A 24,703-nucleotide genomic window follows, 5' to 3' on the forward strand; every position below is an offset into this window, starting at 1 on the left:
GGACCATCCATTTTCATACTTGTGCCCATATGGATATGGTGGGAGAGGTATGCAGTATAAACACAGTCTCTGTTGACTTCTGTGGATTTACACATGTGTAAAATCAGAGTTGCAAGCAGGTTTAATACAATAATACTTGTATTTCTTTCTTGTGTGGAGCACCAGTATTTTCAAGACAAAGATCTATTTTTCCACTGCTTTGCACCCCAGCACGTGGTTCTTCTGTATTATCATTATTTTCAGTATCTTCAGTGTATTATCAGTAGCGATTTAAAAAGCTACCACTCCACAGTGGGTTGCAGTACAAAGTCCAGCCAGTGTCATCCAACTGTTGTGAGCAGTTATGGTGTCCTTTTTGTCATAGTGGAAGTTTCTTCTAACTCTTCTGAACTAATAGTTACTTTATGCATGAGGCCTTAATATGTTCTTGCCTGTTTAATAACCTGTTGTTTCAGTAATATCTTGTAGCATCAAACTCTGATTACCCGCATGAAATCTGTTGTCTTTCAGTATCATTGACTCTCATTTATATATTAGGAGGAGACTGTAGTTACTAAAATTCCCTAATATAGCTTAGCTGTTCTTAATTATAATAATGGAGTCTATTACAATGCATATTGTAGGTGCAAACTATTGTTAACGCTTAAGCAAGTCATTGGGGAAAAAATTACATCAAATTTTGCTTCTTTGTAGGGTGTGTTCTAATTAAATATGATAGGAGACAGTCTTTCAGTCCTGAGATCCTGACGAAATGTCAGTTTCATCGTATTTCCGTCCTTCAAAGCAATGTGCAGTATTCTGTATAAATACAGGAAAGCGTGGAGAATTTGTAGAATAGACATTTACCTGTAATTACAGAATCATGGAATGGTTTGGGTTGGAAGGGACCTTAAAGATCACCTAGTTCCAGCCCCCCTGCCACGAGCAGGGATACCTTCTATCCGACCAGGTTGCTCAAAGCCCCATCCAGCCTGGCCTGGAACACTTCCAGGGATGGGGCATCCACAGCTGCTCTGGGCAGCCTGTTCCAGTGCCTCACCACCCTCACAGTGAAGAATTGCTTCCTTATATCTAATTTAAATCTACCCTCTTTCAGTTTAAAGCCATTACCCCTTGTCCTATCACTATATGCCTTTGTAAAAAGTATAAGGAATCCTTTTTTTATTTTTTTTTAGGAGCTACTCGTGTTAGTGAAAGCAGAAAGACCTTCACTTGGTTAAATATTTATTTAGTTTGTTGGAGGTTTTAGATTTTTCTATGCCAGCCTAACTTTTCTCTGCCGTTCACCTCTTCCTTATATCCTGACACAACGAGCTTTTTATTGTCAGCTTTGATTACAGCCATATATGTTTCAGTAGTGCTTTATAGCAAGTCTGTAGGGCAGTAGATCCTACCATATCACAGATCTAATTTATGACTTTATTTTTCAGCCATTATGGCAAGTCTGCTGATCAGAATTAAAATTATTTAGATATAATTAAAATAGGCCAGTTGAAATGTGTATGAACTCATACAGTTTCCCTTTTCACTAGATATTTTTTTTTGGGGGGGGGGGGCTATTTTTTTTTTAATACGGAGTGCAAGCTGTTGCTAATTAGCATGGCGCTCGGTAGGTGGTCTCTATGTAAGCTAAATGGAGAGGATAGGCTGAAGGGGAAAAAACCCTCAAACCTGGAGAAGTAAAAGTGCCAGCCTTGGAGGTGTTAAAAAAGCTTTGCACACAGGGTGGGTTTTGTCCTCCCTGTTAGACCAGTGATGGCAAAACCTTTCCATGTTGTGTGTAAAACTTCAGACCTGAGTTAGTTGAATCCTGTGCCGATGTGTGTGTTTGGGCTGGTTGCAGGCAGAGGGGCCTCTCTTGTGAGACGCACTAATTTCTCTACTACTTCTTGTGCAGGGCTACAGCTTGTCTCCCGTTTAGTAGGCTGGCGTGGGGAGTTGATAGACAGCAGTGTGGGGCTGGGAGCACGTGTGTTTCCAGAATTGCAGCAGGTTCACTGAGGAGGTGCCATGGACACTGCCACCATGCAACAGCTCCGGTGCGTTTGCCATGGCTTTTCTCTCATGGATGCAGAATATTACAGACACCTATGTTTGTTACTATTATTAAATTGCTGAAGGCTTATTTACTTTGGATATATCTGTAACATATATTCTGCGTACGGTACACAGAGATGAGAGAGTAAGAGTGTGTGTGTGCACGCGCGCACGTGTGTGTATGTAGATATTTCCATGACTATTTTTGATGGTTAAAACACATTTTGTGTGATCAGGTGGAAATTATATGCCAGCTAAGGGGACAGGTTTTGAACTTGCACACCCAGTAATCTTAAGGTCCAGGACTGCTGATTATTGCTGCAGTATTTGGTAGTCATGATTGTGGAGGTTTTAGTTCTTATCTAGGCAGATATGAAAAAGCTGCTACATATTGCTGCTGCAGGGAGCAACGTAATAGAAGACAGGCTTTAAGTAAATGATACATAGAATCTTTATTAAACCCATTCTGGCATATGGGGAGCATCCTCAGAAGTTGTATAGGAAGCTGCCTTCCTTGGGTCTCTGAATGAAACCCGATTCGCTCTCTGCAAGGACATGCCAGGCAATTAAGGTCACTCTCAGTAGCTCAGTACAGGTAACACATCTTCCTTTTCTCACATCTTCTTGTATCTGTTTTGACCTATGCCTAGATTCTCTGCAAATACTTTGGAATTTATGCTGTCAAGTGAGTGATATGTACTGCTCATTTATCAAAGTAATGCAGTAGACCCTATCTCAAAATAATGATTAGAAGTTCTTTTTCTTTAAGAGAGGGCGCTTTAGCCCAAGGTATTGGTACATGCAAATATTTTAGCATTAGGTACTTTTTTGAAATTTAATTTAGCAGAAAACTTAGAAGTAACTAGTAAGAAAATCCTGCTTTTTAAAGGTTTCCATCTAGAGTTCAAAGAAAAGTCAAAGGAAGTTACAGATCATATGTCTTTTATTTTTTCTGGGGTCAGCTGCAGGAAGTTGTATAGCTACATTCTAAACCACATTCAGTTTGCTTTAAATGTAGATATTTCTTTGTTTGGTCACTGAAAAAAATGCTGTTCCACAGTGATCTGTGTTTAGGTGATCTGAGATGCCACTCATGAAGCAGTGCATTTTTCTGTTGAATGCTTCATGCTGCTCCTCTGAGGTCATCCTTAGAAGAGCTTGCTTTGAGATCAGGAAGGAAGGTAAGACTATGGTGCTCTGTATGTCAAGGGGACCTGTAAAACAGTGCTGTGTGATCAAGGTGAAATATGTTAAAGTCTTTGCATTTTCATAGTTTAAAGAGTTTTAACTCAGAGCAGCCACCTTGTTTCAGCCATCAGTAGATGTTAATATTTTAGCTAAAATACTTGTATTTAAAAATTAATCAGGAAAAGAAACAGAGCACTTCTCAGATTTAGTGTACTGATTTGCAAATTTACTGCTTAAGATGTGGCATATTGCCATCCTTTTTCATGCAGAATTTGGGTTCACCTCCGTGGCTGTAAGACCATGCCTGGCTTCTTTTCTTTGTAAGTGTTTAATGAAAAATATTAGCTACAACATTGGCGTCTTGTCTATATTATATATTGCCCAAGGGATATTTGGTGTCCATCCATATCATGTGCTTTCTTCTAAGCCATTATTCTTAGGGTATGGGAACTGTAGGAGTAAAAGTGTATAGTGATTAAAAACCAACACTGAATCAGTCAGCAGTGTGCTGTTGCAGCAACGGGGACTAATAGCATGCTGATATGTATTAGCAAGAGTGTGGCCACCTAGTTGAGGTGGGTGACTATTGCTCTTGACAATGCTGTTTCTGTGTCCTGTCTTTGGCCCCCGGTGCAAGCAAGGTAGGGACAAACTGGAGAGCCCAGAGGACGGCTGCTCAGGTGGTTGGGGGCTGAAGCACATGGTGTACAAGGAGATGCTGAGGGATCTGGGTTTGCCCAGGCTGGAGATTAGGGAATGAAGATGAATTGCTGCCTTCCATTTCCTGATGGGCTGTTATGGAACAGGGAGAGATGCTTTTCTCTGGAGCATGCAGAGAAAGGACAAGGTGCAATCATCACACACTGAAATAAGGAAATTCTGACTGGACATAAGGAAAAAAAAATAGCAATGAAAATGGATAAGCTGTGACCTGGAGTCTGTGAAGGTTGCGGGATTTGCCTGTGGAGATTTAAACACTTGACTGGACAAGACTGAACAACTTGATCTAACTTTGAAATCGGCACTGCTTTGACTACTGGGAGTTGGAGGACATGGCCTCTAGAGGTCCTTTTCAGCCTAAATTATTCTGATTCTGTAAGAAGATTTCCCACAGAGAAAGTAAGTATCGTAAGAATTATGCTAAATAATCTTTAAATTATATTCTTAGAAGGGAAGAGCTATTTGTTTGCAGTATCAGAGGAGCCCATTGTGTAGTACTCATGGCCAACGTAATTTAGAATAAAGATAATTTTGTAAAGAGCATGTACAAAACGAACAAGTGTAAACTGTGTGTGGGGCAAAGTGCTTCTGCACCGTGCTGCTGCCATGCCTAGTTACAGTCTTGCTGCCACGTGTTGAGAAGAGCTCTGACAGATAAATGTAAGGCATGTCAGGTGGTAGTTTTGGCTGCGGCTAGTGTAGGTAAGTTCTTCACAAATCTGGGAGGGTTTGTAACACATACTAAGTTAGAAATGGCTGTTTGGTGTAATAAAAAAGTGCCTTTTTTTTTTTTTTCTAGAGTGACTAATGAATCTCTCTAAGACTGACTGTTGACATGTGCTTTGGGCCTGATGTGATGGGAGTACTCGATGTTGTTTGCTGTTGTTAGTTGTGGCGTCATGTTTGACCATTTGTGTTTTGTGATATACAGCTTGAATATAAGATGTGTTTTTTCTTAAAGAGTTGTTTCATGTTTCTCAGAACTAACTTTGTGTTAAGGCAGGCAAGATTTCAGCACTTCTTGTCTTGGGTGTCTGTGTGAAGTCACAATGAATCAGAAATCCTGATAGGCTTGGCCTTAAGACTTTAGCTTTTCCAAAAAAAACCTAATGATGACCAAATAGTCTATGGTATGTGAATTGTAGTTCTGCCGGCATTATTCGTTCAAGCAGTATCTCACTGAAATAGCATGAACTTTATATATTGAGGACTGTATTTTGAAATTGGAAAATTCAGTAGTGGAGAACAAGTTTATTTGTTACCTTGTATGACTGCGTGCATACATGTTTACTTATGGGAGAAGGAGGGAGGAATGTATCATAGAGCAGTTCAGGCTGGAAGGGGCCTTTAAAAGTCATCTAGTCCAATCCTGCTGCAATGAGCAGGGACATCTTCAACTAGATCAGGTTGCTCAGAGCCCTGTCCAACCCGACCTTGAATGTTTCCAGGGATGGGTGTCTGAGCAACCTGTTCTGGTGTTTCACCACCCTTGTTGTTGTTTTCTTTTTTTTACAACACCCCCCCCCCCCCCCGCTAAAAAAACAAAACAAAACAAAACCACAACCAAACCCAACCCAAAACCCAACAACCAACCAAAACAAAAAAACTCCCCAAACTACCAAAAACCCCAAGAGCATCCTACCCAACAAACTCTGCCCCCCTCCCAACATTTTAAGACACGATTTTAGTTTTTCATAGGGGAGGCTCTTTTTGGAGGGCTCTGGGGGCCCACGCCAGCAGGTCACAGATAATGGTGGTAGAACTGCTCAGTTACCAACCCACCTGGGTCCCCAGCTCTTGTTGCACTGCCTCTGCCAACTGCCCTGTACTTCATCACCACACTGCCCCGAGGGTTGCTCTGTCTGCAGTAACCCCCCTGCTCCCCCTCAGAACAATTATGTTTTTGCTTTTTAGCAGATGACATTAAATGCCTTTTACTGTTAACTGAGTTAAATATGCTAGCTGTGATTCAGGTTTAAAACCTGAGACTCTTGTTCAGCCTTTCAGAAAGACCGTTGGAGACAGTATGTATATAATCAGCAGCGGTGTAAGTAGATGCTATCAATCTAGGCTGCTGTTTTCTCTCTGTGGGCCAGATTGAGTGCGGCCTTTCTGCAGAGGTACAATGGGCTTGTATAAAAGCTTGAATGATTGCTGTTGGTGCTCTGTAAGATGCACAGGCTTCAGTGGCCTTTCTCTCCAGGGGCTGCCTACCTGTACTGGCCACAGGGTGGGAATCGAGGAGGCAACATTAAGGAGAGCAGGCTGTTGCTCGAAAGGGTATCAGGCAGGAGGTATGCTGTCTTGTACTCCCAACAGGGAAGGGAAGCTGCGGCTTTTTGCTCTGTCCTTCACCTTCCTTGAGTCCTGCTTTTGTATTTAATATTCTTAACAATATATTTATATATAGGTATTTTTTTTAGCCTTGAGATTCAAGCTTCTCAACTCTAAGTAACCCTTCCAAAAGGGTGTGAGAGTAATCAGGAGACGTTACGTTAGCAATTTTGAATCCCCTTTAGCTGCTCTGTGTATTTAAATCATACTCAGGATGTGTTTTCCAGCATTGTACATATATAAAAGGGAAAGGTGTTCTCTTTAATTTTTAAATGAAAGTTGAAATGCATGAGCTGTTGTTGAGGAAGCGTAAGAAAAACGCCAACATCACTGGATTCAGATCAGAAATCTGGGAGCAGCTCTGCTGGTTCTAGCAAGACTGCAATATGGAAATAGCTTTGCTGAAAGATCTGCAGATTTATACAAAATCAGGCTGGGTTTTTTTTGGTTGGGTTTTATGACCGATTTTAACAATGTTAAGTGTATATATTTGATTTAGAGCATTTCCTGATTTGGGAAACCAGTAGAGAAGTGTTTTGAAAATAATATTATGAGTACTAAGGGCTGGACAGGCAGAGCATGTTGTTAGTGCAGCACCCATTGTTCTGTAGTGCTGCTGATGTGAGAGGGAAAAGCAAACTGTCTTTTGTGGCTGTAGTTTCTGCACTCTGGTAGACTCTGAGAACAGTCAATTCTCTGCTGAAGATGTAAAAGGGCAATACAGAGCAATTCCTCTTTTTTTTTTTTTTTTCCCTTTTCCTTTATTTTATTAATTTCTTGACTACTTTCTCACTTGTCCTCTTGTTGGGCAGTAGTGGGTTGGCAGAAACTGCCTAGTTAGATCAAAAGGTAGAGGTCATATTTCTGAAATCATATTTCCCTTTTTTTAAAAAAGGGGTTGGACTTTTCTTGTGCTGATGGTTCAGCTGTAAAGGTATTTCAGCTGTTTTTTATTTTTCCAAAGTGAAGTTGAGTAAACTGGGGGAGGTTAGTTGTGTGTGCTCCGTGCTAGTGCAAACAGTTGACCAGCCCTGGAATTCCATTGGGTGCTCACAGGGAGTTGTGGCATGGACAGCTCCTTCTTCCTTGAGCTGGAACTGAGGAGAGGTTCAGTGTCGCAACTGATAGGGATGCTGAGTGTGAAGAGGAAGAAAGGAAGCACGTCTTGAACCTGAGATGCCCACATTCAGAGCCTTTAGTGAAGCACCGCTCTGGTTTTGATTTCTCATTTGCGGGTATATGAGATAACATTAAGATCTTTCCCTGATTATTCCCTGAGTATTATTGTTCTGGTGATGGGTAGGTTTGCCTTATTCCTTCAAAACTTCACTTTGTAACTGTTCTTTCCCCTTACATTCTTCCAGCATGTCAAACTGGCTTAGGTGCATGAAGACTACGCTGGTGTCAAGCTCCCACTGACTGGCCTTCAGTTTTCAGGAGCAAAGGTACAGTTACAGGGTAAGTTAAAATCCACTCACAGAATCCCCTGAAGGAAACAAAGGCTTTAATTAGTGCCCTCTGCTTTGCATGGCAGTCTCTGGCACATTTCCTCCTTCAGAGTTGCTTGGTCCATGACAGCAGGCTATCAGCAATAGAGAAAGGGAAATCCAAAAGAGTGGGGTCACTTTGAAAATGTAGTGAAAAGTTAATGAATAGCACTTATAGGGAAAATACTGATGCAGGCTGTGTCAGGTAAGCACTTTAAAAGTGAAAAGTGCCCCCCTGTTGGTTTGTTCTCCTTTTAACTGATCTCTTTGAAAGTCTAATTGGAATCACAGTTGAACTACTGTGATAAAATATGTTTTTGGTAGATAAAGTTGAAATAATACACATTTAGCGATTGGGAGTGTTGCTGGAAATAGTAAGCTCATGTAGAAATGAACACAAATTTCCATTTCTTGTTTCATCCTAAGGGCAAAGTACCCTTGGTGCAAAGCCCAGGGGACCTATATAGTCATTAGCAGATGGAGGGGGACATTAATCTTCTACCCACAAATCTGCCCCAGCACATAAAGCAGGGAGCGTCTGTTGTAAGGATTGCTAGAGGTTGTACTAAACATGATAGTATAGTTTATAATCCCAGTGCCAGCCACTCTTGCTGTTCATTGCTGTGTTCTCTTGGTACCCTGTGTCTCGTGATTTCGCTTTTTCTATCTGTGTATAATGGAGTAGTGACAGTGTTTCTGCTTCTTGAGATGCTGGCAGAAGCTTCTTCCAACACGCTTAAAATCTCTCTTGCTGTAAGCGCTAGAGTATGCTAGGATATACTTTAGGTACTTTTTTGTGCATAGGGAGAAATGTATGATTTTTCTGTGTCATTCAGTCTTTCTCATTTGGCAGTAAGCTAGGAGACAGGCATGGTTAATGAGGTATCTCAGCAGTGCATTTTCATGGGAGCATAGTTTAAGGTTAGGAGTATGTCCAGTCTCCAAACTGCCTAGTGAGCATTCTGTATTTGGAAACAAATGCCAGCTGGCAGTGGTTAAGGAGTGCATGCTTATTCTGCTCATGATAGCCAAAACATGCTCCCTGCTGTGTGCTTTTGGCAGCTTTGCACTGGCAATATGTCTCAAATGCCAGTTGCATGTCCTCCTTTCTTCCTCATAAGTGTGTCCCATAAGGCATGATTTAGCCTAAATAAAAATGTGCCTCTGTTAGACTTGGTAACATATGGAAAGAAAGAGACTGCTTGTTTTCAAAAATCAAAAGTCTTTCTGAAACACCTGTAGTACATTATTTCTACAGTGGAACTAGAAGGATGATTGTCATGTCTTCCTATACTCAGTGGCAAATTAGCCTTAAATTCCTGAAGATCTCATGAGTTTTGTGACACCAGTTCTTAGGCATACTACAGTGAAAATTTCCCATAATTTATTCTCGGTGAGAGCACTGGCTGGAATTTCAGTCCTAAAGTGGCTGTATATTAAGTTTATTTGAAGTTCTAACTCAACCACAATGTAATTAATACATTTACCAGATAGGTAAAATTAATTGCATTAATTTGTGGTCTGAACATAATTATCACCTCTTTTATTTCTTTCTATTTGTAAAAGTAATTATGCCTTTGCAATAAAATATAACGCTTACTTTAGATTTATTGACTTAAAACAATTCAATCAAATGTTGCAAATGTGTTTAGCTGAATTATTTGAAACAGTTTGTGAGTTGTGGTACACTGGATACAAGTTCTAATAAATCCGGTCTACATTTCTTTGTCATTTTTACCTCCAGTAACAGCATAACAGGTTAAAAAAAGCATCATTAAAAAAAAAAGGGGGGGGGGGGAGCAAAGCACTGAAGCTTTTCAATTCAACACTCCAACAATTGCTTTTAAGGTCAAGTCAACTATAGGGTGAGTAACCTGTGCTTAGAAGTTGGGTGTAGAAATACTTATGTATTTAAGCTCCATCACTTCTTTAAGGAGATCTCTCACTTTGTTTGAAGAAGATCTCAATACTTGGCAGGATGATAATTCTCAGTTTAAGTGCCTAAAGTTTTCTAAATCAGTGAAATTCTGTTGAGATCTGGTAAGATAATGGAAGTTTAAAAATCAGATTATCTTCTCTAACGTGTTCATTAGGAAAAGGTTGTCACCTTGCCAAAATCACAAACGTTCCCAAAGCTGGGATCGCATGACTACTAAAGAAAGGAACAGTACCCATTGGAAAATGCTAGGTTTTTTGGTTACCATGCTTCTGTGTATCTGTTGAAGCCTGCCTGTGGTAACCGATTTAATGTTCCTGTTGCTCACTTTGCTTTCATAGTAAGTAAGAATAATCTGCATTTCCCAGGCAGGAGGTGAAAAAGAGGGTCTTACTGTGACCCTTTCCTTAAACCCATAAGCTTACCTCAGCAGCCCGGTATCACTGTCACTCACATAACTTTCTGCCAAGAAGGACTTGTTTTCAGTTCTTGTTTAAAGTAACTTTCAGCAATTCAGTTGCTTTCAACAACTGATCTAAAGTGGCACAGGTTTCCTTCCAAGTTCTTTGTCACATCCATTATCCCGCTATATTCTGGATATCCAAGGCCATGGGCATCTGTGTTCAGGTACCTGAATACTTTCGTGGTTCTCTGTACTATAGTGAAGCTGAGAATCAAATCTTGGTGTGATCTGTGTTGAAGGAGCACTGCTGCACATTGGTTAACTTATTCATGCTCTAAAAACCTTGGGTATGAGATGCAAAAAAGGTGTTCTAGAAAGTAGGTTGCAAAATCAAACCCTCAGAAGTTGTGAAATGCCAGATTTGTTATTTTCTTCTGTGCCTGTAATTGATGCAGGAATACAGATCTTGCAACTGTCATTTCATCATACCCTAACCATAAGGCACCTGAATTGTGGTAATTCTTACATGAAAAGATGTGTGGCATGGTCATGATACTTACTAAATAACATGGTAGCATTTGTGTAGGAGGAAAAACAGTGTTCACAGAAGGATGATCATAGAATGCGATGCTGAGTTACTATATACATTTAGAATTTAAATTCTGTTGAACCAATTCTGTTTAAATTCTGTGTCAGCTAAATATATTTGCATTGTATAACCTTAATGTGGATTCAGACCTGCAATAAGTAAGCATGTGTAACATGATTGATTTCAGTGAAGTTTCTCCCATTTATGCTGGTGTTGAATTCTGCCTCTAGTCAAAAAGTTTTGTAAAAGTTCTGCCAACAGAATTCTGTCTCTGAACAGCTTTGAGGCTTGCCAGCAGTGTTATTTCTTTGCGTTATAAGAGCAGCTCTAGTTACATGCCAAAACATGGTCTTATTTTTAAACTGAGAAATAAATGAAACCTATGTAGAAATGGAAACTTTGTAGAATGCCAGATTCTAACCACGTTACTCCCATTGGAACCACTAGGACCATTTTTTGCAATCTGCTCTGTCTTTATAGCATTAAGAGGAATTTCACAATGTGGGAAATACTGGAAAAAATAAATGCAAGAAAGGCAGGAATTCTGCCAATGTCCATGTCTTTTTTTAAAAAAGCGATTATAACCTACTTTCTGCGATGTGTTTTATGCAGGTATCAAACTTAACCAGACTTCAGTTATGGCCATCCAGCCGCCATTTCAAAAGTGTTATTCTATAGAGAAGAGGCAGATTGAAAAATTTGGGTACCTAAAAATTTTCAGCATAATCATAATTGCATGATTTTGGCCTCTTTTCTTAAGAAAGAGGCTTAGAAGGCTGGAGGCTCTGTCTGCCAGGCTTCTTTTGCATTTCCTTATTTTTAAACTTTTTGTCCAATGCGAGCAGAATTTTAAGAAGTTACTTCCAGTAAGACAGGGGTTAAAACAGATGGAGGGGGGTGGGAAAGAGAAATACAAGGAGAGGTTGGTTTGCTCTAGGAGTATCTTTATTTTCCTCATACACTAGCCCTAGTAAAAAGGCCCAGATGTTTTGCCTGCAGCAGTGTGCAAGCAGTCAAATCCATTGAGGGCTTTGAGATGAGGCTCTAGTGATTTCAGGCAGTTGTTGACTTTCAGCTTGTGTGAAAAGGATAGAACAGGTATGTCATGTCATCATTCCATGATAAAAGGAAGGCAGAAATTTGGGTTTTAGTCCAGAAGACTTTCTGGGTATTTTGCATTTGGAGTCTCAACTTGGTCTTGAGCTGAGGTCTTCAGAGCAGTTAGAGGTAAGTATAATCAAGCTGAGCTCTGTAAGTATGATTAATGCTAAGGGACAGCAGATGCCATTATAGTATTTTGAAAGCATATTCAGTCAGGTAGCACAGATTAGCAAGAGGTCTAGTAAGACTGGAAATGTTCACTAGTTTTGATGGCTGAACAGTTATTTGTGATACATCACTAGGTGGCTGTGGTCCTGCTAACCTGTGACTTAAGGGCAGCATATTGCTTAGCACAACTCTTCATGTGTTTGACAGTAAGTTGTTTGTAGACCAGTGTAGCTGGGTGGTGTTACGCTGTTGACACTCAAGGTTTTATCACCGCTGAAGTCACCTTGGGCAATGTGTAGTCCTGGCAGATAGGCATGGTGGATTTATGTTCTGAGCCCTTAGCTCGGATGGCAGATTTTATATGTAGGCCTCCTGCTTTGTACATTTAAACTGCTTTTGGGATGGAGTTGTAGTAGTATCACTTGCAATTGTCTAATATTTGCTACTTTTTTCTCAATTCTTAAGATGGATCTTCACTTTGTACAGAAAGGGAATTAATAATTGTCTTCTGCAGGCTTTTTGGCAGGGCATGGTCAGCTCTAGGGATCTTTGACTTGTAGTAATCTCATTGGCAAAAGATGTAACTTGCAATAAATTGCATTTCGTTTTTCTAAAGCCTGAAATTACCTGTATCTTCGAGTTTTAGGAAGAAGGTAAGTATTAAAGGCATTAAAAGGCAGTTAGACACTAAGGTCCTGCTGTCTAGATTTGGTGCATAACTCCTATTTGTATCTTTGCAAATCTGAATTTTTTCTTTGTGTATCTGGTGGATGTTTAAGGAGGTGGCAAAGAAGCTACTTTCTACTACTTCATTCTGTAATTATAAATACACCGACTTTGGTATGAGAAACACCAGACAATAAGTCTTGGTGATGGTTAAGTTAATTCACTTTTAGAAGTTCAATAATTCATCTCAGAAGTGTCAGCAGCTGGGTCTTGTTAATGGTAAGCCTTTCATTTCTGTTAAATCAATTGTGAATAATAGGATCCTTCAGAGAAAAATGATGAAGTAAGCATTGATTTCCAAATTGGGTGTCTGATATTGGAGCATTAATAAAATCTAGGGCAAGGAGGCAACTAGGACCTCATACACTCTGATCACCTAAGTAGTAATCAGAGAAAATCAATGATTTTTGTGTATGGTGCTAGATCTGTTAACATTTCATCTGTCACCATTCATCATTGTGTCTATAATTTCATTTTTATAATTGCTTAGATTTTGGGGGGCTTAATAGTATGCATTGAATCAAGCATTTACTGTCAAGCTTTTGTGAAACAGAAGTGGCATTGCCATATTGTCTACTGTTTACTAGCTGTGTGTCTTACTATTTTAGGGCTTTCTGTAGCGATGGGGAAATTAATGTCTATGTGTTTTCAAATGAAGTTAAATCTTCTTAGAGCAGTTCCAAGTAGACTTCATGGGGTCCTCTGTTATTATCTCTTTCTAAGCTGTGAGGAGCTGTGTTGCTCACTCGTGTGTAGTCACGTTCAGTCTCACAGGGGTGTTAAATACGTAGCCAGTAATGATGGTAAAACTGTGTTAGAGAGAAGCAGCCGTAGAGAACATCTTCAGAAGAGTCAGACTCCTGACATGACTTCCTCTGTAACACCTCCTTGGACCGTTCCCAGGTACCTTCTGGGTCTGTGCGCTTTGTTCCAGGCTGTCTTGTGTCGCTGTGGAGGGCTGTGATTGTCTAGGTGTGTCAGAGGAGGAAAATGATGCTGATGTAGCTGGATTCTGGCCTTCGCTGGCTTTAGTACAGAGGACAAAGATTTGGGTGACGGGAGTTTTCGTGAGTGATCTGAGAGGATGCAGGTGATGATCAAACACCCCGCCAAGGCATGGAGGCCATAGGCTTTTGTGGACGGGATACCTGTATGTGTTGTACTTCTAGTCGGTGCGGGTTTGTAGTGCAGTGAGAAGGTTAGACTTGTGGGTGTGGGTTTTTTTATTATTATTAATATTTTTATTGCTGTTTGAAGGGTGGCTTGAGTGGTTTTGTTTAGAGCTGCTAGGCGCTGGCTTCTTATGTCCAGAATAGTGCTTTACCAGCAATCCCATTCTGTTTAAAGCCGTGCTGAATTTGTATGGAACCCCACATACAGGCATATCTGCTTCCTGTTGAAGTCAATGGGAGTTTAGGCTAAAACTGGACCAGGATTTGCCTCATAAAGCATAGCAAGAAAATTTAACAGTTATAATAAAACTCTTAAGGCAAATAAAATGTTCTAGCAGGTGTTCAGAAGTGTGCTTTATGCTCATAGACTCTGTTAAATGTTAATACTGAGGTCCTGCAGAAGCTGCACATAAGGACGGTGTGAAGGAAGCAAATGTCTGTTAAATGTGCTGTGCAATATTGTAGCAAAGGTGGGCGGCAGTGCAATGCCATGCTACCTATTAGACTGAAATATGAAAGCTATTAGAGATTCTGCTGAATTTTCATTTTGTGAGGGAGTAGTTTTCAAGAGAGAACATATCATATAAAAAAGCCATGTGTTGTGCAAAACTAGAAGCATCTTTGTCGGTGTATGCAGTTTTCTTGGATGTATGCAGAGCTTGTTAGGGACAACTGTTAACATACTGTATTAACAATAAATTTTAGACAATACTTGTGCAGAAAATAATAGCTAAAAAGCAGGGGTTTTTTGGTATCTTTCATTTTCCTTGAATTAATTTTTTTTTATGCCTTAGATGAATCCACAGGCAGAAGTCCTAATATGACCCTAAACACAGTTTGAGGATAATAGGTGCTGGCATGGGTTTATATTTCTGTTTATATCTCTGTTTTACGTTAACTCTTAATATATTTTTTAATCCATCACTTCACCATCAAAGCATTTCTTCATCAAAGCACAGTGAGGTCCATTTTAGATTTCCGGGAGCTCTCCGGCCTTCCTCCTTTCTTGGCTTCTAAGTGAAGCGTTTGTTGGCTTTTTCAGCAGGTTTTGCAGCATGCCCTGAAAGCTGGTAGCTTGTACTGGCTTGGTTTCTTCTAGCAGTTAATTTCATTAGGATTCAGGTCAAACCCATGGGACAAAAAATATCTGTGTGTACTGGAGTCAGTTCCTAAAATGACACCATGAATGTGGCAGTCATTGTTAGAATGTGTTTTGTTGGTGTTTGATTAATTGACTGAGTTATCATCTCATCAATGCTCAGTCATTGTGTTGCAGGATAAAAGCAACCAGATATTGCAAAGATAGTCTTTTTCCCAGTTAACTTCTGGATTTTCTGCGCTAAAAGAGAATGCATTAGCTTGGAAAACGCTAAGATGGCTGAGTGAGGGGAGGTCTTTCACATGACATTAGATCTATTAAGTTATAAGCATTACAGCTGTTCTTGTAGTGCATGCCACTGTCAGAATGTCCATGTAATGTCAGAAAGACTCCTCCGCCGTTGCTTTGGTCTTGTCCTCAAGTGCTTGTTCCCTGCAGTGGCAGTGCTAGCATTTTTTTATGAAAGGCATTTTTTTACTAAGCAAGAAAACTTGCTTCATTCCACCTTGTTTTAAAAAGGGTTGAAGTACACGCTCGCACAGTGAGTTCTCATCACTTGTTTCCTGAACAAAACTGCAGGGCTGCCAGGGTGTTTGGACCTTTTAGCTTTCTCCTCTAGTAGTGCTGCACTAGTGTGCTTATGAATCTTCAAAGCAAGACTGAGGGTCAACACCAGTTAGTGGACTGGGAGCTCCCACATGTAGTGGAATATCTTTTCTTGTAATTCTTCTAGGACAAGGAGGCCTAGTAGAGAGGGAAAAGACTAGGAACTGTCTTTAATCAAGTGGAAAACATGTACTCTCTTCTCTTCTAAGTTGTGGCACTTCTTGAATAGTGATATTCATGCATAACTCTTAATCCCTGCAGTATATTACAAATGCATTGTGTGAGAATTAAATGTTAATTGAGGCCATTATTTTGAGTGGACTATTTATAAAGTTATTTGAAGTAATGGGCCATGAATGCATTTTGTTTATTAACTTACCCGGAGCTCATTCTTCTATATCTTTTCTTACCACAGAGCAGTAGTTTTGAAATGGAAGGCTCTCCAATGGCATGATGACCTGCAACATACAAGGCGTGTTACTTAGAAATAGTGTGTTTTCTTGATTTCAAGATATGCAACAGTATACAGTCAAAACCTTGTGAGGTTGAGCTTTCATGTGACTGTCTGAGGAAAAAAAAAAAACAAAACAGAAGAGAAGAATATTTTTTCCCCCCTTTGTTTAAAACTTGTTTGATTCAGGTACTTAAATGGTCTTCTCCATTCTAAAAACTGAGAAAGTAGGGTAAGGAAAATGATTTACTTTGCCTGGGATTATGAAGGGAAGTCTGGCAGACAAGGAAATTAAATTGAGATCTCCTAAATGTCAGGCAAGCTCCCTAGCTGCTACAGTATCCTTCCTTCCTTTTCTAAAATGTCTGTCAGAAATATGGTGAAGTTTAGATTTTGTAGGGTTTCCATAGGACAACGGCTCTGTGACCCTGAGTGTGTGAATACCCACAATTTGTACAAATTCATTACCCTTTGAAGTTGAGGGTACTGTATCTGTTATTAAATCTGAAAAAAAGACAGTGTCAAGCCAACATACTTGTAATAACATTTTGGATTTCCTTCTCTAATTGTTTAATGGAATTAATATGAACATTTTTGCTATAAAGTTGGACAGCTGCAGCAGGATGTGATTTAACTGGCTCTTCTTTCAACACATTCTGGTGAACTTTACAGTATGCAATGTTTTAAAAGTCCCATTTATCTGTCATGTAGCTTTCTTGCACTTCCTTTGTTTCCAGTTATTTATCCATTGCATTTTTTAAAAGGCCAAGTTCAAATTGCTTCTCACTTTTTGGTTATGATAAAAAGCAGTGCGAGGCAAAAACCTTGCATGCTGCCTTCCCTCTCACCAAGGACACTGGGATATATGCATGAGCAGTGGTTGCCTGATGAGCTGCAGCACTAAGTGATGCAGTGTCTAACTATGCTACCCATCTGTTCATCACATCTTATCATTGTTTCCTGTACATTCTGAGGGACTGTTTTTGCAGTTCAGCCTTTTGCTTGTGCATCCAAACTCTGTTTCACATACTTTTGCTTAAGTAAGGAAGACCCGAGGAAGTTGCCTACAGATCCACTCTAAACTCTGTGTTCTAGTAGAAACTCTTTTGTCTCCCTGCCCAGTTTGTAATGTGCTTGTGAAGTTTTGTAAGCATTTGTTGTTCTTTGATGCATTACAGTACATTTAGGGTCTAGACTTTTGAGCATTGTCAAATGCTCAAAACAGAGACAGCTGTTTATAATGGTATTGTATTTATATAATAAAGTTATGCTAATAATGTGGAGCATATGACAATTTAATGAGGTTTAAACACCCTTGGGTTGACCTGGCAATATGTAGTGCTCACTGCAGCATGGCTGTAACCTTGCATACATTGTTTTGTGCAATTCTGGAGGTGGCGGCTAGGAGAACCGTTTCACAGTGAGCTCCTGGGGAAGTCAGTTGCTGCATGCACCAGTGAGACTGTGCAAAGCTTTAAATTCTGTCTCTACAACTTGTTTGTGCACTGTAATCAGTTATGAGATTGATTATTGTGTGTTTTCTTATAAGGTGCTGCTTTCTACCCCTTGGTAATTGGGTGGCGTCCAGAGTTGCTTAGCCATGAAAGCTTACAGGGCTTTTGCAGGCCACCAGGTTCGGAGTCTGGAGACAGCTGGCTGTAGCAGGCAAAGGACTGTGGTAAATGTTAGCTTGGAAAAACCCACACATGTAAGAGCCCTGAATAAGTCAAGATTAAAGTAATTTATTCTGTATAATTTTAACAAAAAGACAGCTCTTACGATTTTAGAAGAATACCTTTTAAATGCATCTTGTAAAGATTAAAGCTATCGAGCACAAAACCATGATATAACAGCAGATCCTAATTAGTGCAGTTTCTTAATGTGGTTATGTTTTTTGGTTTTACATTTATTAAATATTTAGAAGTTCAACTGTAGATATTTTTAATCAAAATCAGAATTTTCTCGCAAAATGGGTGATTACATCATTTGCACATTTATATTGGAAGACATTTTAACGATATAAGCATTTTTTCATTTAGACAGCAACCATAATAAATTGAAATAAAATTCAGCCTTGATTGATGTTCTGTGTGTCATGTACAGGGCAAGTCCCATCTATTAAATGTGGTTTGCCAAGGCAGCAATATTAGTAGCATTTGAATGTTTTTCTTATTAAGGAGAAAAATGGTCAGCAACATCAATACCGTCTGCTCCAAAGACCATGGTAAATGGAAACTGCCTGCAGCACATTTGAATTCCTCACTGTATTTGGGATAAAGGTATGATGCAGGCAGTGAGATATTTCCCCCCCCCCCTCCCCCTTGAAAATTAGGGTAGACTATTACAGTTCTTAGGATGAAAGAGAGAGGCTGATTACAACATAATGGAGTGTACCATATTCATCTCTTTTGAAATATGACCTCACTCGGCCTTTTCCATTTTACAATCGATTCTCTCATTCCCTTAATGAACCTGTGCGTTCATGAGTCTTCCTTGGAAGTATGCACATGAAGTATTACAGTAGCAGAGAGTAATTGTCTGACAAGCAAGTGCAAGTAAAGTGTCTCTCTTGTAGTCTTATTCAATAACACTATGGACCATTAACGCATTGCATCAGGTTCCATATTGTTTTGTTAAAAATTTTGCAACCATATTTTTCTTACTTCTTGGTTTTTAAGTAGTTTCAGAAAACTGGTTCAACATGTTCTGTCTTTATTTCTTTGCAGAACAGTACATAAGTGTAACAGATGAGCTATCAGAAAGGTACTCTTACAAAGTCAATGCTCTGTTATCAGGTACTGAAATTGAATAAACTAATACTATGTTAAAGGCAGAGAGGAAGGGCTCTTTGAGAAGAAGAAAAATGTGTAAGGCTAGGTAGAAAATTACTGGAGGTACCATCACTTAGAAGATGTAATTTTTAAAGGATCAAATACCTAGTATGTGACTTTTGTGTCTGTTGGCTTCTTTTGGCTATTGATGTGATTAGAAGTAATAAGAGAATACTGTTAACTATTATATTGTACGTTTTATATAAGTGTGTGTGTCTTTATGTGTATTTTTAGATGTATTTTTAATATTAATATAAATTGTTTATGTAACTATAAACTAATATGTATTCTAGATAACCATAATGAATATATAAACTATTTATAGATGGTTTACATACAAATACGTGTGTGTATGTATATATATATATATATAGCTTTATTATCAACCCATAGTGGCAAACTGGCTATTGACCTTTTCAACTTGCTACAAAATACAAAGCCACCCACTGGCTGATGCTCACAAATACAAAGCAACCTGGATGGTACCCAGTATCAGACTACAAGCATAAAGCTTGCTGTGTTCACTGCTGGGAAATCAGGAGAGCAGGGAATGTGGGACAGACTCTCGTACCCCAGTCTTGCTCTAGGCACAGAGCTGCTAAGGAGGCTGAGCCTTACAGGGAGCTACCCAGGAGAGCTGGCAAAACCTTATAGAAAGATGTTGAGAATAAACCACAAGCAAAATAAACCAGCGAAAATTTGCAGATGCTTGAAAACCTTTGTAATGACAATTTCATTGAAATTTGAAGCATTTGATGTATCACCACCGGCACTGATTTGATAGAAATGACCATGAAATAAAGGTTGAGCTCAGAGAGAAGCAAAAGTCCTGTCTGATATGTCAAAATGATAATTCATCATGTCAGAAAGCACGATCAGGCCAAAGTCAGTGTCCTAAAGTGTGAAAATTGCCTTAACTGTGGACCTGTTTGGATTGTGAACTGCTGCTCAGGACCAGAGATGAGGAATAAGTAAAAATAAGGTTAAGGTTAATTTTGTAAAACATAAGATGCACCACCACCACCCCCCCCCCCCCCCCCCCCCCCAAGGTTAGGCCTGTTCAAAGTTTTTTATTACTTTGGAAGAGAAAACACCTTAGAAAATGTAATTTACACTCTTCTTTTTAAATCATGTATTTTGCTTTTGATGAAACTTCTGTTCCCGGCTCCAAATTGTATTTGTTGTAAACACGTTATGGGTTGCTTTTTCACATTGCCCTTCTGTCTCAACTTCTGCTCTGTGGGACTATGGATCTTGTTAGTTTTTAGCAGTTTCTTTAGTTCGCGTCAGTGTAGTGTAGCTGACTCCATGCAGGTGGAGCCAGCTTTTTCCTTTTTTTAATGGAAACCTTACTTGGAAACACTACGTCCTAGTATATATATATTTTGTTTTGCCAAAGGCACCTGCAGTATGCTGTCAGGATATGTCACTGTGGTAGGGAGTTCATCTGTAATAGTAGGGTTTAGCTAAAAACTGGTAACTGGGGTGGTGTTGTGTGTTTTGTTTTACATGTGAGAAAGAAAAACCACACTAACAGATCGCTATTTTTGTTAGCTGCGAAATTGTGGCCAGGATGGTTGAAAATCTGATCAATTTAATCCAGGCACTTTATTGCCAGTTCCTTTTCTGTGGTTAATGTTGCTTGCACAGGAGTTAAACTTCTGCCATGTGAAGAGCTTGGTCATACAGAACGTGGTTGTACTTGGAGGTGTCCCAAGCAGCCTGGCTTACTGCACGCAGGAGAACCCGTGCTAGTCCATTGACCATTGCCTGCTTTGGGATGTAGGCTCTGCTTGTGGTATTTCTGTAATGTTTCGGCATGTTCATTATCTCACCATTCATGTAGCATACATACTCTTCTGTTTTCAGCAGGGGCTCTGCATCTCCTGTGTATGAAGTGACTGAAGCCCCATTCAGGAAGCGTATATTGAGTGGGGGTACTTATGTATGTGCTTGATGATTAGACCAAAGCCGCGGCTGATGTCAGCGACATTGAATGCACATTTAGTTGAGGCTTTCTATGAATGGGAATGGGTTCATGCTGAAATGCCTTTGAGTAACGAAGAGTGAAATGGTCTGTTCAATACCCCATTGTACACTCTTCAGAGGACTTGAGGGTAATTTTTGAACCTGTGTTAATGATGAAGTGAACTGTTTGCTTGTCTCTGATCGGAACTGTATTATGGTAGGTCCTCACAAAACACTGTAAAGCATCAGTATCTCTGTCCTGAACAACTTTGGACCCATGAGAAGACAGCTTGCTGGGAGGGCAGCCAAAAAGCCCCATCCGCATCCTGGTGAGCAGTTTGTTATCTGGTGTTACTAAGCAGACTTACGGAGGCTTTTGGTTCAGGTCCATCTTTCAGAAGATTCATGTGTGCTTAGATAATTCATGTTTTGTATTTAGTGGATAGCAGGGAAAAGGAACCAATATTTTTCTGCAGAAATGTGATGTTCAAGAGCCAAATGCAGGAAGAGTTCCTTATTCTTAATTATCTCTTAATCATCTTTTTACACCCCAGCCAATTAAAATACAGTTCTTTTGGTCTTCAGAATTTTTTAAGTTGAGATTAAATTAAAAGTTTATATTTGTTTTATTATTTGTTTTCTGATTTTTGAGTTCATAGGGATCATGCATTTTCAAGTTTTTTACTGTGCAATCTCAGGACTGGGAAACTTGCTTAATTTTTAAGTGAAGGGTATGACGGTTAAGTTGTAGCAGTACAACAAAAACTACAGACTATGAAATTGGCAGAGAGTTGGCAATTCATTAGATGAAATCTGAAGGAAAAATCTACGATTGTAAGGTTGTAGTCCAATGAAGAAAGGAAGCTACATGCCTGCAGTCCATCTCGCTTACATTCAGCATTTACTATATTGATGCACTTTGGAAGAGAAATAATGTACCATTCTTTTTCTAAAACATTCCGTCCAGAATTGCTTCTCTTAAACATGTTATGATTGCATGGTCTACATCTTAAGTTACTGGACTGCTTTGCTTCCCAGTTTCAATAATGTTTGTGGTTTGTTACCTGCTCTTTTTCTGATACTTTAAAGCTTTTGCTGATAATAAGTACTAGGAAGGTGAAATGTATTGCCTCCTTGAATGTATTCAGGTGCTGTGTTTATAGCTATGGAGATCAATGCTGTTTTTGCTTTAGAAAGCTGTTTTTGCTTTAGGAAGCTGTTTCTTAAGATAGAAATAACCATCAGATACTGTGCTTTTAGAAAAAAAGATCCTTATAGGAGTATTTCTGAATCATTGATACTGATGATTTTAGATAGAGACACAATAGCTGAAAGAAACAAGGACAAACTGTTTTTAAAAACATGGAAAAAATCTCCACCCCAAGACAAAAAAAAAAGCTTTGAGAATGGAGTCTGAAGGTAGTACTTGCTGCTATAAAAATCACGTCTGACCCATTGGAGCAATTTTTTACTGTAGGCTGACTGCAACCCAGTGTACTAAAGAACTTTCTAAAAATCCCAGAAATGGAAGTGCTTTCTTTATACATCTAGATACTTTTGTGAGCTGACATTTAAATGGATACAGGTTTTGTGTGGGATGCATGTGAGCTCTTAGAAGCATTACTGTTTGCAGGCTTTTCAGGTTAAAGAGTGCCTTTTGGGACAAATGCTTTTTCAACAATAGGAATGAATTTCACTAGCATGTAATATTTTGAGCTGGATTGTTGCCCCACTTTTGCATTGCCCAGCTAACGACTGAGAAGAAAGAAAATACATCAGCTATTGGTGATAGCAGCAGCCAGACGGGCTTAGTGAAGTATTGTGAGAATTTGACAATTCCCATCAAAGCATAACCTCTCCTTTTCTTCGTTGTATTGCTGCCTGTTGATAGAGCTTGTTGGATCACAAGATGTCTGTGGCCCTTTTCTCCATTCAGAGTAGAATTGTTCCGGGAAGAAGAGGCTAAGAAAGGTACACAAGATGATAGACTATAATAGTTGTGTCTTGTTATGAGTGTTTCTACAACTTGGTCCAATGGAGAAGGTGCAGGAGTGAAGGCAGTGGGTTGATTAGCATTGATAACATGCAGCTGTGGCCTGGCCTCAGAGGCAGTGGGTTGATTGACATGGACGATGTGCAGCTCTAGCTCGTTCCTGCTAAGTGGTTAAATAGCCCTGAGGATTGGGGGAGAGGGGGTTGGATGGGGGAGGAGTCGTGGTCTGACCTCTGGAGGAAGGAGATACAGCACAGACAGTAGACTGACCAACGATAAAGCCTTGTTGCAGCACAGGTGTGGCTAAAGATGATGAACAGGTAGAACTAAAATGAAACGAGACTATTATTTTGTGTTAGAAGACATTCATGGGTATAATTTATTCTTCTAGACTTTCAAAAGGTTCACATCCCAAGTTGCTATCCTACGAGATGTTTAAGAATATTGAATTGGAGAGGCATGAGGCAGATTTATGGGAATCATTCCTTCTGCAGGAGTTGCAGCATGGTGTAACTCAGGGTTATGCCATCTTCTAGCATCAGGGCCACTTGGCAACTTGGACATCACAGAAGATTAACGGGGAGGTGTAGGGGTATGAATAGTAGCACGAATGTTATTAACGTAGCTGTTGTATAGCAATCTCAAAAGATGAGTAAAGAGATGGTAGAATTTGTGGGTGATACAAAATGAATTGGAGGAAGGCTGAAGAACTTTAGGGGATATCTAGCAAAGCCTAGGAAATAGGCACTGTGACGGCAGATGAAGTTTTACAGCTGAAAAATCAAAGTAAAATTTTCCAAGTACATAATTTGACCTAATTGTATGTTGCTGAATATTTAATTAACTACATTTGCTGCAGGAAAAGAAGCTAGCAACTGAAGTTTTTGTCTGACACTTTTTTTTTTTAAAAAAAGATTAAATTAACAAAAATAATTTTATGAAACAGAATAGCAGTAATTCCTAGTTAGTAGTTACTGCTGGTTTACATCATGATGCTTTATAATAGGGACTCTTCATTTTGTTCTGCATTACTCTTAAGAAAATACAGTAAAAATAGAGAAGACTGGATGATGAACAGAAGTGATTTGTGGCATCAGAAGGAATTCCTTGTAATGAGGTACTGAAAAGAAATAGAACCAGCTTAGGTTAGAGGATGAGCAGTCAGTGGGGGGGTGTGTGTATAAATAAATCATGTGCTTAAACTTACAGCAAGAACAAAGCACTACGTTAAAAGGCAATAAATGGAAATAACTGATTGAAACGGGGTTCGATTTTTTTTTTTTTTTTTTATACAATACATAATTTACTTTGGTAACTTGTGCAAACTAGATATCTCAGTCTAAACGCATACATTCGAAAAGAAAACCTGACATGAACATGTGCATTAACAGAAGTTAGGATAAACACCACCTCCCACCACAGTGTTTTAAGGTGTAGTTATAGGAGAAAAGCAAGTTTACTACGGGCAGGTTATTCTGTGCTTGTGCTTTACAGTATACCAACCTTTCTTCTCTGTGGTAGTAGTCACTGTTAAGGCCAGAGGTTACATTAGACAGACCACAGAGCTCCTTAGTCTAACGATTTTGATTGTTTGGGTTTTGGGTTTTTTTTAAGGATTCTTACATGTTTATGCATCTCCTGTGCAGCAGAAAGTATGTAATTTTTCTGTGAATACTGAAATCTTAAGCTTCTAGTAATTCAAAAGGGAAGAAATGTCTGCCTTCTGCACCCCCCACCCCCCCAAAAAAAAATATTTTTTTTTTGAGTGCATATTCACAAATAATTTCTCTTCCGTGAATAAGGGAAGTCTCTGATAAACATCTAGTGATATGTTACTTATGTAATTGAGAGTGTATTCATGGAAACGCCCTTGAGAAAAGCAGATTTTGAGTCA

The 24,703-nt window shown here is 39.4% G+C and overlaps 1 protein-coding gene across 3 annotated transcripts in view; it reads left to right on the top strand.

The window, feature by feature from the left end:
- Positions 1-24,703, top strand: part of RARB (retinoic acid receptor beta) — a 334,164-nt gene that overhangs the window by 2,434 nt on the left and 307,027 nt on the right. The window contains exons 1-2 of one of the 3 annotated variants that reach the window (XM_055803608.1): positions 4,204-4,344; positions 7,644-7,737. The gene's annotated coding sequence lies outside the window, so the exon portion shown is untranslated. Of the gene's footprint in view, positions 1-4,203; positions 4,345-7,643; positions 7,738-24,703 lie in introns of those variants that run through there. The other 2 variants (XM_055803607.1, XM_055803609.1) reach the window with 2 other exon arrangements.

This window comes from Falco peregrinus, chromosome 5 (genome assembly GCF_023634155.1).
Source record: "Falco peregrinus isolate bFalPer1 chromosome 5, bFalPer1.pri, whole genome shotgun sequence".
Classification (NCBI taxonomy): domain Eukaryota; kingdom Metazoa; phylum Chordata; class Aves; order Falconiformes; family Falconidae; genus Falco; species Falco peregrinus.